Consider the following 13,600-nt stretch of genomic DNA (forward strand, 5'->3'; position numbering starts at 1 on the left):
TGTCAGATCAAGAGAGTATTATTTTAATAACAATGGCAGATGGAAAAGATTTTCTTTTTGTCTGAACTGATTTTGTCTAATTCATTTCTGTGAGTTACTTGGAACATTTTTCAGAAGCGGCTGAGGCTGGGAGGAATTTGTGTGCTTAGGTAGAGGCCTCAATATTTCTGTTCTTCAGTGTCATAAAATTTATTCAAAATAAAATTATTCTTCTGAATAAAAGTGTTGAAAAAGGATTAAGTAGTCATATATTAAATAATCTCAAACCTTTTGAGAGCCTGTTTGAATACTGAATGTTGTTAGTTTGAGCATGTAGTTTCCTTGTGAAATCTCAGACCCTTGAATTTCTCCTTGGATGGGTGACAGGAATGACACTGGGCTTTGAGGGGGAGGATGCTTTTGTTTTGTTTTGTGTGGGGTTTTGTTTTGTTTTTTTTTTTAAAACAAGAGCATAGTGCTTTATGAAATCCATTTCCTGGGTCAGCAAAAATTTCAAGCTCTGGATCTGTAGACATATTGCCAAAAATTGCTACCCGTGTTGCTGAAATATTCCCTTTCATGAAAGTGGATATTGGTTTATTACTCCAGCAGCTCGTTTGAAGATGATCAGTCGGATCAATTGGAAAATGTCTGCATCTGTATAGAGTTGGAAAGGCATGTGGAGGTGTATAAATCTCATGTTATGGTGTGTTTTCTTTAACCCTTCCACTCCCAATTAATACAGTGAAGGACTAATGAGCTCTTTTGGGATTTTAGTACCTCAGCCTGTTCCAACTGCTACTTAAGTGTTAACATGGGCGATACTGGCGTCATTGTGAAGGAATTCTTGGATCATGAGATGCAGGGAAGTAACAGCTTTCCTCCCAGATTTGAGCAGAAATCCTTGTATAAACATGAGACGGCAAGACCGGCCTATAGTGCTTACTTAGTATAGTCACCATTCTTATTGACATCAGCTACAAATGGGTTGCTGATGATCCTACTCTCCTATTAAAAAAAAAATAAAAAATTGCCTGTTTTTCTGTAATGTAAGAAGGGAAACTAGAGGAGACGGAATACTCTTCTAATCTGAGCATTTGAACAAGTAACTGCTAATGTGTCAGATGCTACCCAGGCATGTTCTGTAGGAATATTTTTAGATGTCTGTGTTATGACACTGCAAATGTTAACAAAAATAATGATAAAGAGACATTGAGACTGCTTGTGCACAACTAAAAAGAAATATTACAAATAACTGAAATATATTTATTAGGTTTTAATTTTGTTTTGTTTTGTCTTTAATTATAGCAGGTTTTTGTTTCAAACAAGTGTCCTTTTACATTGTACTGTGTCCCTTTAAATTCAGAGCCTCTCTGGAGGTGTAATGCTCCTTCTCCTTCTGACCATGGTGCCTGCCTTCGTTGTGCTTCATCTCAGTGTGCCACCTCTGACCATTAATGCAAATTGAAGGCCAGATAAGAGTTGCTCTGGATTTAAATTGGTGTGACTCACAGCAGAATCTGTCTCCAGTTCATATTAATGACTGCAAGGGGGAGAAGCCTCCTGAATGGATAGAAAGCTCTAATGAGACCATGTTCCTTCACCCATAGCCATATCTGTGCCACCTAATCTCTTTTCTATCCCAGCTGCCAAATCAAGTTCATTTAATTGTATATTCAGTTAAATTCTGCAAAGAGCAAGTATGAGACAAAACAAGGAATCATGTTTGCACGTTCAAACATCTTTCTCTTGAAATCTTTCTCTCTTGTCTTGGAGCACCTGGGGCATTGCAATAGCCCACGCCTGCTTGGGTCTTTTTCTTTAGAGAAAGTTCAAATAAATACCAATATAATATTTGATTGTCCATATTGCTGTTAATAGCAGAGTGAGATTTCCTTGCAAAGGTGCTGTCTGTCAGCAAAGCAAATATAGCAAATATGTTGTGATTTTTCTATTGGGTTGGCCAAAAAGCAATTGCAGTTTTTTCAGGGTAAATGAAAGGTAATATTTTTCATGGGAAACAATAAACTGTATTAAACAATATATTGTTTATTTTGTTCAATTGCCATTTGCCATCTTTCAGGCAACTTCATGATGCCACACTCAAAAAAGTTCTTATCTTTTTTGGCAAAAAACAGTTCCAAAAATTATTTGGTATCCTCATCAGCAGTGAAGGTTTTACAATTCACGGTGTTTTGTAAAGAACAAAATAAATGGCAGTCTGATGGTGCCAGGTCTGGCAAGCATGGTAGATGTGGTACCATTACTTGTGCTCTGGCAGGGGGGTTGGTCTAGATGATCTTTTGAGGTTCCTTCCAACTCTGTATATTCTGTGTGATTTTGTGTGATCCCATCCAAGCTGCATCAGTTTTTGATGAGTGACCAAACTTTTATGTGGTCTAGTGTTATCACGGAGAAACACACCACCTTTGCAATTCACCAATTCTGGATGTTTCTGTTTAATAGCATCATTTAATATATGAAGTTGATGACAGTACACGTCCGAATTAATGGTTTGACTCCCTGGAAGGAATGCCAAATAGCCAGTACCTTTGAAATCCCACCAGACTGACAGCAGAACCTTCCTTTGGTGAATATCTGCTTTTGTAGTGCTTTGAGCTGGTTTATCACACTTGCTCCATGATCTTTTTGTTTGCCTTTGTTGTAGAAGATCCATTTTTTATTGCCTGGTCTCATATGTTTCAAAAATGGATTGTTTTCCTCACATTTCAAGAGAGAGTCACAGATGTCAATGTGCTTAGTGAGATTAATTTCTTTGAGCTCATGTGGTACTCAAATATTGAGCTTCCTAACATACACAAGTTGTTTTAAATGGTTTTCAACACTCAATTTTGATCTGTTAAGATTATCAGCAATCTCTGGTGTTGTTAAACACTGCATCGATTTGATCAATGCCTGATTTTGTTGTTATCAACTTCGATTGGCCTTCCTGAGTGTGGTGCATCTTTAACACCAAAATCTCTGGACCAAAATTTAGCAAACCAATTCTGACACTGCTGTAGTTTTAAGCCATCTTCACCATACACATCACATATCTTTTTATGAGCTTGCACAGTGTTTTTTCCCTTTTGGAAGTAATACAGAAAAATATGTCAAAAATTATATTTTTTATTTTTCTATTTTGAAATTGATGCCATATAAATAATTAACCAAATTGTGCACTTTCTTTGTCTAAAACAAGCTTGAACTGTCAGCTGTCAAATTACATGATGAATTTGTGGTTTAAAATTAAGTTCGTTACATTTCAGAACATCAATGTCCATCTAGTGAAAAAAAATTCAATTACTTTTTGGTCAACCCAATAAGCACTTGACTAAGGGCAATATTTATTTCATCATTTGGGAGCTTGCATGAAGGACATTATTCCCACTGTGATTGTCAACAAGGATCTTCAGCATTTTGCAGCAGATACCCTAAACTCCCGTCTTTGATAAAGTACCTTTTGTCAGCCAGTGTGTATGTTGAAAATTAGCAGTTTCTTCAGCATGAAAACCTTGACATTGAATATAATTGAGGAGGTTAGTGTCGGCATGTTTGTAAGTATTACCTGTCATTTGAAATATGACAATGCTAGAACTGCAGGACCTTGGGGAATTCAGTGCATTGGCACTGCCATCTGACTGCCTGGGCATCTGCGAGATGGCCTTCCCAGCGACTTTGACCCTGAGTTAATTAACACGGCCCTGGAGGCTTCTGCCTTTTGCTTTTCTGCACTTGTTGTTTAATAAGATGTTTGTTGCTCTGCTTGTCTCTGATGCAGTGGTGTGCCTTTAGGGACATGGGGTCCTTCACATTCTGTCACAGTTAGTAGGTTTAGGTAATGCTATCTGTGAATCCATTTCTTTCATTTCCAGCAAATTAAAATATTATCATCAATTAGCCAGCTATTCTTGGTCGCTTGCTTCATTTCTGAGAGGATGCACACTTTTATGTGGTATGAAAACAAGGCGAGAGGAGGGAGAGTGTTTGAAACCTGACTTTTCTTCTGGCAATTGAATTATATAATAATGTTGAATGGTAAAAGGACGTCATAGGATGCAGAAATGAATGGCAGCACGCAATACTTTGGGGGCACGAGCGAGGGCTGTGGTTGTTGCTGTTTGAGACATTCAGCCAGGGGATCATCAACTGGCTGTGGTTTCTTTAATTGCTCGCATTGGTCAGGATCACTGTAGTTTAGTCCATAAAGTTATCTTGTGCATTACTGAAAGCAAAATGTGCTTTTAATAAGAAAGGGGGAAAAAACACAGAGAAGTTTGAAGCATCGATGTGAAGACAAGCTGAACACAACTGGTTTTACTTTTCTGCTCTGTGAAACGGTGTTTTAAAGGGTTTTGAAAAATTCAGCTACGTTGCTCCAGAGAGATTCATGCTAATATGCCAACTCACATGGATGAGCTTCTTTTTGAATATTGTAAGAACTCAAGGCAACACTAAATCTAAATAATCGACTCCAGTGGATGGCATTATTCAGCCAGGGTGCTTTCAGAAAGGTGCATTTTTAGCCACAACAAAAGCTTCTCAAAGTCATTTCGTTTCTAGGGACTTCTCTGTTTCAAGGAAACAAACCTTAAAATATTCTCCTTCCTATTTTTTAATAGTTGACTTTTTTTATTTAAATGTGTTTATTTCTGAAGGAGACAACAAATACAATGAGCATAACCTGGTGTGTGCAACCTCAGAGAGCTGTGGTTACGGCATTTAACTCTCATTTCATTATATGAGAACAAATGAAACTGGAAAGATGTCTCATTACACTCCTTTAGTTTGAAATACTCTTAATCTGTCTTGCTTTTGGGGAGTATCTTTCATAATTAGAACTGGAAATCAATGCAAGATAATATTGAATAGTGAGTTTTGCTGTTTTAAAGAGATGCTTTTACTGGAGAAGCTTGGAAGATGCTGTCAAAGAGAGTTGCAAATATTGAAAAGATTAACATATAAACCACAATACACCCACAAGGACTCTCAGTGTAGTAACGTATTTCAAGTTCCTTAGTGTATTATTTCCACTGTCATGCTAATACAGAATGAAAGAGGGAAATACAGCTTTTTTTTTCCCTAATAATCCAGCGCTAGTTCAGGCGTTAAAGCCAAGATGACTGAAAGCTACAATATACTAAAGACTCATTCTCCAATTCTTTTCCATTATGAATATAAATATCTTTTCAGTTATAGACGTTAGGCTTTCATTGTATAGCCCACCATTAGGCATAAAACATATGAGAAAGCTGTCTACATTAGGCTATTGAAATTGTACTGATTTACAGCTTTTCTGTACCCTCACTTTGCAAATATTAAGGGAAAAGTAAAGGGAGAGGATATTGAGAATTTTATATGAATACGTTTGTCTTTGAATTTCATTTAGGAGTGCCATGTATTTGCCTGATGTGGACTTTTTGTTTATGCTAAAGCGTGACTCCAACATTTGTTGTTTAGTTGTAACCTGGCTGTCTAAAAAAGTAATAGTGTAATACATCATCCTTCTCTAATATCATGCCTTTAAAATAGAGTTGTAGATTTTAATATACGTCTTAAAGCATTTGGCTCGCTTGGGAAAGGAAAGGGCTAAACTAAAACCTATACACGACAGAATTTGCATTTGCCAGGTGTACATTTAAAATAACTAGTGGACTACAAAATCACATGAGTATTTGAATAATTCCAAGTTGATCCTTTTCTCACTTAAAAACTATTACTGGAGAGAGAGAGAATAATTTTCTCAAAAAAGATAATTAAGTGCAAGATATTGATCAACTGTGTTTAATACAGTACTAGCTTAATCTTGACCTGGGTTTCAGTCAGCAGTGACAGAAGACTTAAACAAGAGATTATACAAACTCAAGATCTACCAGATGTGATCTGAAAAATCTTTGCAGTGGGTGGGACCGTTTCTTGGGGGACAGCTGTTTCTGTGTGTCGGGTCGCACACTGCTGCTTTCGTTCTGCCTTGGCCTCTGCTCTGAGGCTGCAGGATTTTGTATGGGGTTTACTTAAATAGATAAGTAATATTACAGGTTGTCAGAGGACTTTGAATGGTGGAAAGAGGCATACTGTACAGATAAGTGGCCTTTTTCACAAAGCCATTTAAGTTTTATTTATCAGAAAACAATGAAGTAGTAAATGGTAGAAAATAGCAGAATTGAGTAAAATTAGCAGTAATAAAGTTAGAGAAGCACGAAATTAAAAAAGTGATTGCAGTAATAAGGTGTAAAAGTTTTTTCAGGAAAGAAAATGTGCTCCTGATTTGGTGAAACACAATATTAATACTCCTTTTTAGAGAGGAACGCATTTATATTATCGTTATTTTATTTGAGGTCTACATACTTTTTGGATTTACCTACTCTGTTCTATTTATCTCAAATTAATGTACTTTAAAACTGCTAATCAATTTAATGACAGGTAAGTATTACTAGCTTTTTAAAAAAAAAGAAAATAAAAATGAAGCTGAGTCTTATGAGATAAAGTAGTCAGAATCAATTAAAAAGGGCTTTAGTTTTAAGTGCTCAAAGTTGTCTAGCTCGACCAAAAGTGTTAAGCTAGGTGTTTGTTGATACCTCAGTTGGCATTTAGGTACTTCAGTCTGCAATTTTATACAGTGACAACTCAATGCAAAATACATATGCAGCTCTCAAAACAGCAGCTCGTCCCTCTGAGGGGGAGCATCCTGGCAAGGATGCAGGGAGACGCTTATTCCTGGTTTTTTCCCTTTTGTCCCCCAAATGCTCGTGTGCTCTGCACAAGGCCAAATGACTGTAACAAGGGTGTGGAAGAGGAGTGAGTGTGAAGGAATACGAGTGAGATATGAGTTACAGGTTGCAATATGGTAGTTCATCATTACTCTAAGAGATGGATTTGGATTGGTATCGTCTCAGGCACTGATGAGGCTCCATAGAAATTGCTGAACTTTACAGGCTTGTGCTTAGGTCAGGAGAGAAGCAGACAGACAGGGAGACCAATTTCCCCATCAATCCTGAGGGTTCTTCCGTACAACATCTGGTATAGCCCAGATTTCTCTTTAGTAGATGTTACAAGTGAATCCTGCCCTGTCAGATTTGTTTCCCTGCCTCTCCACTAACTTTCATAATGTACAAGTTGGAAGGACTAATGTAGCCCAGTAAAATTTTGGTCTAAGGCTGAACAGCAGAACAGCAAGAAAATTGTGGTTTGTGTTATATGAACACAATGGTATGGCAGTGTTAGTTTTTTGTATAGAGGTGTGATTAATACCATTTCAAAATAATATTTCTGCATAACTGTTGAGATTCTTTTTCCCCAAAGATCTTCATTAAAATGCAGATAGAAATATCCCAATAAACTTTGAGAGAGGACATATTCAAGGAAGTGTAATTTTAATAAACTGTTTTCATGAAAATAAGGGTTCCTGGCGAATTAGTAATTGAGTTCCCTTGAGATGCTGTCACAGTTCTCCAGTTGGCTGGTTCGTTTGGTGTTAAACAGCCGTAACAGATCCAGCGCAGCTGAAAAGCTTGATAATATCAGAATAGTGAATGACAGCTGAGGACACATCTTATTCACGAAAAATGCATCTAGTTCTTTGAATGCATTTCTATTCATCTTTTTATCTCCATATTAGAGTTTCACATCTTTTATTGAAATGTCAGGGCATTTTTTTTTAAATATTGAGCTTTGCAGAGCTGATCTTTATTGTTTTGTTATTTCTTGCCCTTTTAATAACCTTTAAATATAGGTCCACATCTTGCTGGCAGACCAGCTACTTTGCCATGAGGGTTCGAAAAGGGATTCTTGTAGAAAGAATTGTGTGTTCCGGGCAGCATTAAATTTCCCTGTGTGTTATTATCTGAGCCGCATCAGCTCAGTGGCACATTAAGTAATAGGCTCTCATGGTCTGTTGTTATGGAACAGTTCCCATGAGCTAGCATTGGGTGTACCTTATGTAACAAGCCTATCTTTAGGCTGACCTACAGGATTTCACATTCGGAGCCAGGCAGGGACATAGCTGATGTTTCACTTCTCCCATTATGCCCAATTTTTTAATGCGCATAACATAAGTAGCACTGGGAAAGCAGATGCTGTTGCTTTTTGTGCCTGCTAAAAGGAGATAGCGTTTCTTCAAATAAACGTGCTCTGGAAAGAAGAACAGACTCTGAATCTGTAACTGAAATGCCATTGCCTGCTGCCCTGCAAGAGAGCAAGAATTTGTCCTGTGGCACAGAAACGTGAGATCTGGGGAGAGGTTGTCTCAGTTTTTGTGGCATTTTTCAGACTCGCTTCGGGGCCCAGATCAGATGTTTCTCAGCTACCTACTGCATTGGTGAATGCTTCATTTTAAATAACACACTTGCCGGGTGACCTTTGAAGAAAATCACTAATTTCTTTGTTTAGAGTGCAGAGGGCATGGATCTCATAGAGTGGATTCTGGTAAATGGAGTATATTACTGCTATATCAGTGTCACACTGTCAGAAAGTGGCACTTTGTTAAGATACTGTGACCTCTAGAATAATCATCTTTCAGTTCTTTATTCTGTCTGTAGTACTGTGAATCTCTGCTTTAATTCTCTGTGCTTTTTGATTAAGTAGATATAACACAAACATGAAATATTTCTGCGATATCTTTTCAACTATATATTCTTCGTAAATGACACAGGTGTCATTTTGTCCACGAAAAACTTCTGTTTGCTGACAGTAAAATGTACATCTGTTCTAAAATGTGAATTTGGTGAGCATTTACATATTTTATAAAGAAAAGAAACTGATATAATAACAGGTATCAACTGCTTTCCAGTGGCTTTTATGAAAGAAAAAAAAAAGTGGACAAAAATTGCCCTGTGAGCTTTGTGCAAGGCACAGGAACAGAAAGCCACTGTGCTCGAGTAATAGTGATTTAAAAGGAGAATATGAGACCAGGTCTGGTTTAGATATACAAGTTTGGCTTGAATACTAGCAATACTGTCTGCTAGTATAGCTTTTTTGCATTAACTTCCCAACATATTTTTTTGAGGAGATGCCCCAGCTTCAAAATTTTTGTTCTCCATCGGATAGTCCTTATTAAGCACTCACTGAGTCAGAGGTTCAGCTTGGACTTTTTTCTGTCTTCTCTCTTGGAGCTCTTTGTGAGTTTTTGGTCTTGTTTGTTTGTATGCTTTTTTAACTACCAAATTATTAAGCTGGAAGCTTTCTATCCTGCTGGGTTCTTAACCTGAGAACAGTGCTGGTTTTCAGCAATTGCTCTTTTTCCTCTCATGTCATGAGGCCTACGGTCATAGAAAAAGGTCCCGCTACTCGGAATAGAAACCAGAGGTATGCTTGATTACTTTTTCAACTTTACTGTCTTGGTACATGTCCAAATGGAGTAGAAATAGAATAGCAAAATACAGGTCAGTACCTTCACTTGTACTTTTGTTTTTAAATGGAATTGAAGAAATGTTCGCATTTCACTGGAGAGATAAGCATTTTCAGAATAGAAGCTGCCTGTTCAAAATAAACATGCTTTGATGGAGCAATGCCACAGTAATTCTTTTATCCTCTGTAATTGTACAGAGGCTGTAAACTTTAAATACTTACAAATATTTGTAAGCATGTAAGTACTGTTCTGACTTATTGCAGAATCCATATGTAAATCTCAGCATTGTTACTGTACTTAGTTGACTGAGTAAAAATCTGTGCTGATACTTGAAAAACTTAACATATATTAACATTTTTGAGAAAAAGAGGGACATAAACAAAACAAAGTATAACATTTTATTTTGTGCTTAAAATTTGGAAGTTAAAACTCTTGAAAATGGGATCCATTTTAGTTTTGTGTGACTTAGCAGAAGCAAATTCGTTACTGGCAATATTCAGTAAAAATTGTGTCAGAAAGACACTTTTTAAGTCCCTTTAAATTTAAAACTGTGAAAATTTACAAAAAGGTCAATCTTATGACAGTTACTTTTGATATGATTTTTTTATTCTCATTGCTTTAGATTTCTGAAATCAGAAACCTTGGTTATTTGTATTTTTTTCCCCAAATGTAAGAGACATTATATAATCCAATTGAAATAAAAATCTTGTTTTTTCCTAATGTTTTCATATGATTATTGCTAATGGCAAACTTTGAGGCCTTCCACAATCTCCAATAAAAACCTATTGGCTACAAGCGTTTCCTACTGTGGATGTATTACAAGACCTTAAAAAGTACTGAAGAAGAAATAAGCACAAATAATGATAGCTTATTCCCATAAACCTCTTAATAATATTTTAAATGGCTACGAGACACATTGTAGATGTGTCGAGTTTGTTAAAGCTAATACTTCAGCTCAGGGAACCCATTTGGCACTTCAAGTGCATCTCCCAGATGGTAACAATATCATTAAAAATTAATTGTATAACCACTGGACCTGCCTTTAAAGACTTTTGAACTACTGAGGCTTTCTAATCGGATATTGTTGCTCTAGTTCACCAGTGAAGCAAATCCAATGACTTTTTCGGCTTATGGCCTACTTCTGTTAATGAAAGTACAATTTATTCACTTCAACCTATGGATTGTAAAACTAATCTCCTAGTTGACACATTATGCTCTTCTGCATGTTTAACTTCTCTTCACTGAGCGAAAAAAGTACATAGTAAATCAGAAGGGACGCATCGATCAACTGGGCATCATTTAAAATCCAATTAGAGTTTGGGATTGTAGTGGCTCTTGGTGTCAAATACAGAGCCAGGCTCTTCTCTGGCGTGCCTAGGCTCTGCTGAGGGATGCTACACCACCTGTGGGTTTGGTGCCTTATGCTTTGTAGGGGCCTTTAGCACTCTGAAAACAGAAGGGAGAGGGAAGAAAAAAGGACAATTATTATTCTTTTTAAGAATCTTTTTTAGTATGTTCATCTTTTTTAGTATGTTCATCTTTTTTAGTATGTTCATCTTTTCACATTTTTTCCCCTAAATTTTCGTATCTTATCTTGGGATCAAGTAGTTATTAGCTCTCGCTAACAAACATTCTGGCCCTCTCCTACACTGCTTCCATTGCATTCAGGGCATCTCTCGTTATTTTACCATGAGAAATACAAGTTATGTCTCCAGAGTGCTTTATGAAAATAGTTTTCGAAGCCTTGGCAATGCTGTTTCACTGGGGGTGTGAGATCTGCAGGCTATGCTAGAATCTGCTACATCAGTTATTCCAGTACAAACGCAGCTGGTTTTCACTGGCAATGTTCACTCGGCACATAACAACCCCAGAGCGGGAATGGGGTGATTCCTGTGCTGCTGGATCTTTGGCTGCATCAACTCACCAGTCACTGCCACCTCTCCTTCCTGTGGAGTGACTGACGCTGTGATGACGGGCTCAGTCAGGATACATCAGATACTGTGTTTGTCAGGATTGTTGCAGCTAGGGAGAGAGAGAGAAAACTGGAAGGCTGAACAATAGCATTTGTCATCAAGCAACGGTGCATTAGAGAAATAGTTTACACCTTGGAATAATAGGATTTGCTTTTAGTTTTATTTATTTATTTTCTTTGCTTCAGGGTAGCATTACCACCTCATTACCATTTCATTCACTGATAGGGTTGTACCTCTGGGCTTTCTTGTTCCTACTTACTACTATTCACTATCGTGAAATAACTTTTGGATGGCGACATTCATCAGAAAACTTCAGTGCCTGAAACAGCAGCGCTTCCATTTGTTTTCATTCTGTCACTTTTGAAGGTGGATAAAACAGATCGTTTTCTTTCTGCTCCCTTTCTGAGGCAAGCTTATGCATTTTTGGCCTCCAGGTTGGGGTGAGGGGGCCTTGAGGCTGTGGGTGCAGCCAAGGCAGCGAGGGTGCTGCCAGCTCCCACTGCCGTTCTTGCTCAGACTCCTGCTTGAGGTGGCTGTGTCCTGTATCCGCCATAACTATATTCTTATAAATATGGACGTCTCCTTTATGTAGGACTCCTGTACTCCATTTTTTCTTCTGGAGGGCAGAAGTAGGCTGTTTCTCAGCTGGCTCTGCTGCCTTTATGCTAACAAGTGTTTCTCTTAGCCCCTTCTTCAGGTGCCCAGCTACAGGATTGAAGCTTTTTTTGGGTAATTTTAATAGTCAGAAGCCTAATACTCTCACACTAAATATTTAAACCTGACAGTTATTACTGTCACTTTTATGTTTGAGTAAGGTATTTGTTGCCACAAAACCAGTTCAGCAGTAGTTCAGCAGTTTTGTAAGTAAATAGCAGGTAATAATTTGCATTTGTTCTGTATATAGCTATGGAAAATGCATGCACATACATAGTTGTGGGTTTATATATTTATGTATACTTATGTAAATTGAATAATTTATGTACAAAATATATGCCATTCATACAAAAAAAATAATATCCAAAACCAGCCAGAAAACCCCAAACAACAACAGTGTAAATGTAGTAGGACATGCAGAGGAATCTAATTAGGCTCTGACTTCAGACTAGCTTTTCACAGCACTCTGCATAGGCAGACTGAAAGGTAAGTTAAAGGTTCATTAAACAGCATTCAATTAAAAAAAAACCCTAATTGTCTTATGTGGTAAATGCACCATTACGTTCTGAACTAGTATGTCATATTTGTTAAGATTTGATTTGTACTTCCTTTTCAAGTGATAAGCACACCACAGAATTATATGGTATTTATATATTGTTTTCATTATGAAGTTTATTGTAATATATTTTTCTCAGTTTATCTAGCATTTTAAGCTACAAGTCATAAACCTGCTAGTGCTAGGGATTTTGATGTTTCAGCGTCAAAGTGACCTTTTGTGATGTTTCTGTTCTGTTTTGTTAAAGTGGAATAAACTGTGAGAATTAAAGGAAGCAGTTGTAACTTCACTTTTATGACATTTACATACCTAATAAAAACTAAGAAAAAGTAAGTATATTAAAAAGACAAGGTGACGCTCCATCAGCTGTGCTGTTTTTTTTTCTTCTACTGTGCATTCAGAGAAGCTGATCCCATGTTGGATCTGATTTGGTGTACAGTTTGGGGAGAGGTTATTTTCTTTATGAAATTCAACATTAAATTGTTAATGTTTCATATGTTATTTTATAGTATCATAAAATCCAGACCCCAACTTCCGTAATCCACTTCTGTATTGGAGTTTGCTGAGAAATTGAACTAATCAAAATTAATACAACGGAAGTTTGCACTGTGAGGCGTTTAAATAGTAAGACTAGGTTTTCTTCCTTCAAATTAGACAAGCAAGTATTTGTAGTCAGGATTAAAATAACACAATAGGTGATGTTTCTTTTATATATATGTCTCTATGCATCTGTATCTATAAATTGCTACTTGTACTTTGTGAATCAGATATAGTGACCCTTCAAGCTATTTGACCTTTACAGAAAGAAAAAAATATACTGTTCTATGTCAAATTTGAAATATTATGTGTACACTAGTATTATTGTGGAATAAACATTTCACACCCATTTATTCTACCTTACACCAACCCCCCCCCTTTTTTTTTTCTGTATCTTAATACCTCCCTGGAAGACATAGTGTGAAGTCAGCAGTGACTGGAGCGTACTGTCCGAGTCTCACAGGGACAGTTCACCAAATATTCCTATTCATTTGCCTTGACTTCCTTACATAGTTATGCCTCCATTTCTGCACATACCGCAAAAGGGGATACATC

Source organism: Mesitornis unicolor, unplaced genomic scaffold (assembly GCF_000695765.1).
Source record: "Mesitornis unicolor isolate BGI_N332 unplaced genomic scaffold, ASM69576v1 scaffold1844, whole genome shotgun sequence".
In the NCBI taxonomy this organism is placed as follows: domain Eukaryota; kingdom Metazoa; phylum Chordata; class Aves; order Mesitornithiformes; family Mesitornithidae; genus Mesitornis; species Mesitornis unicolor.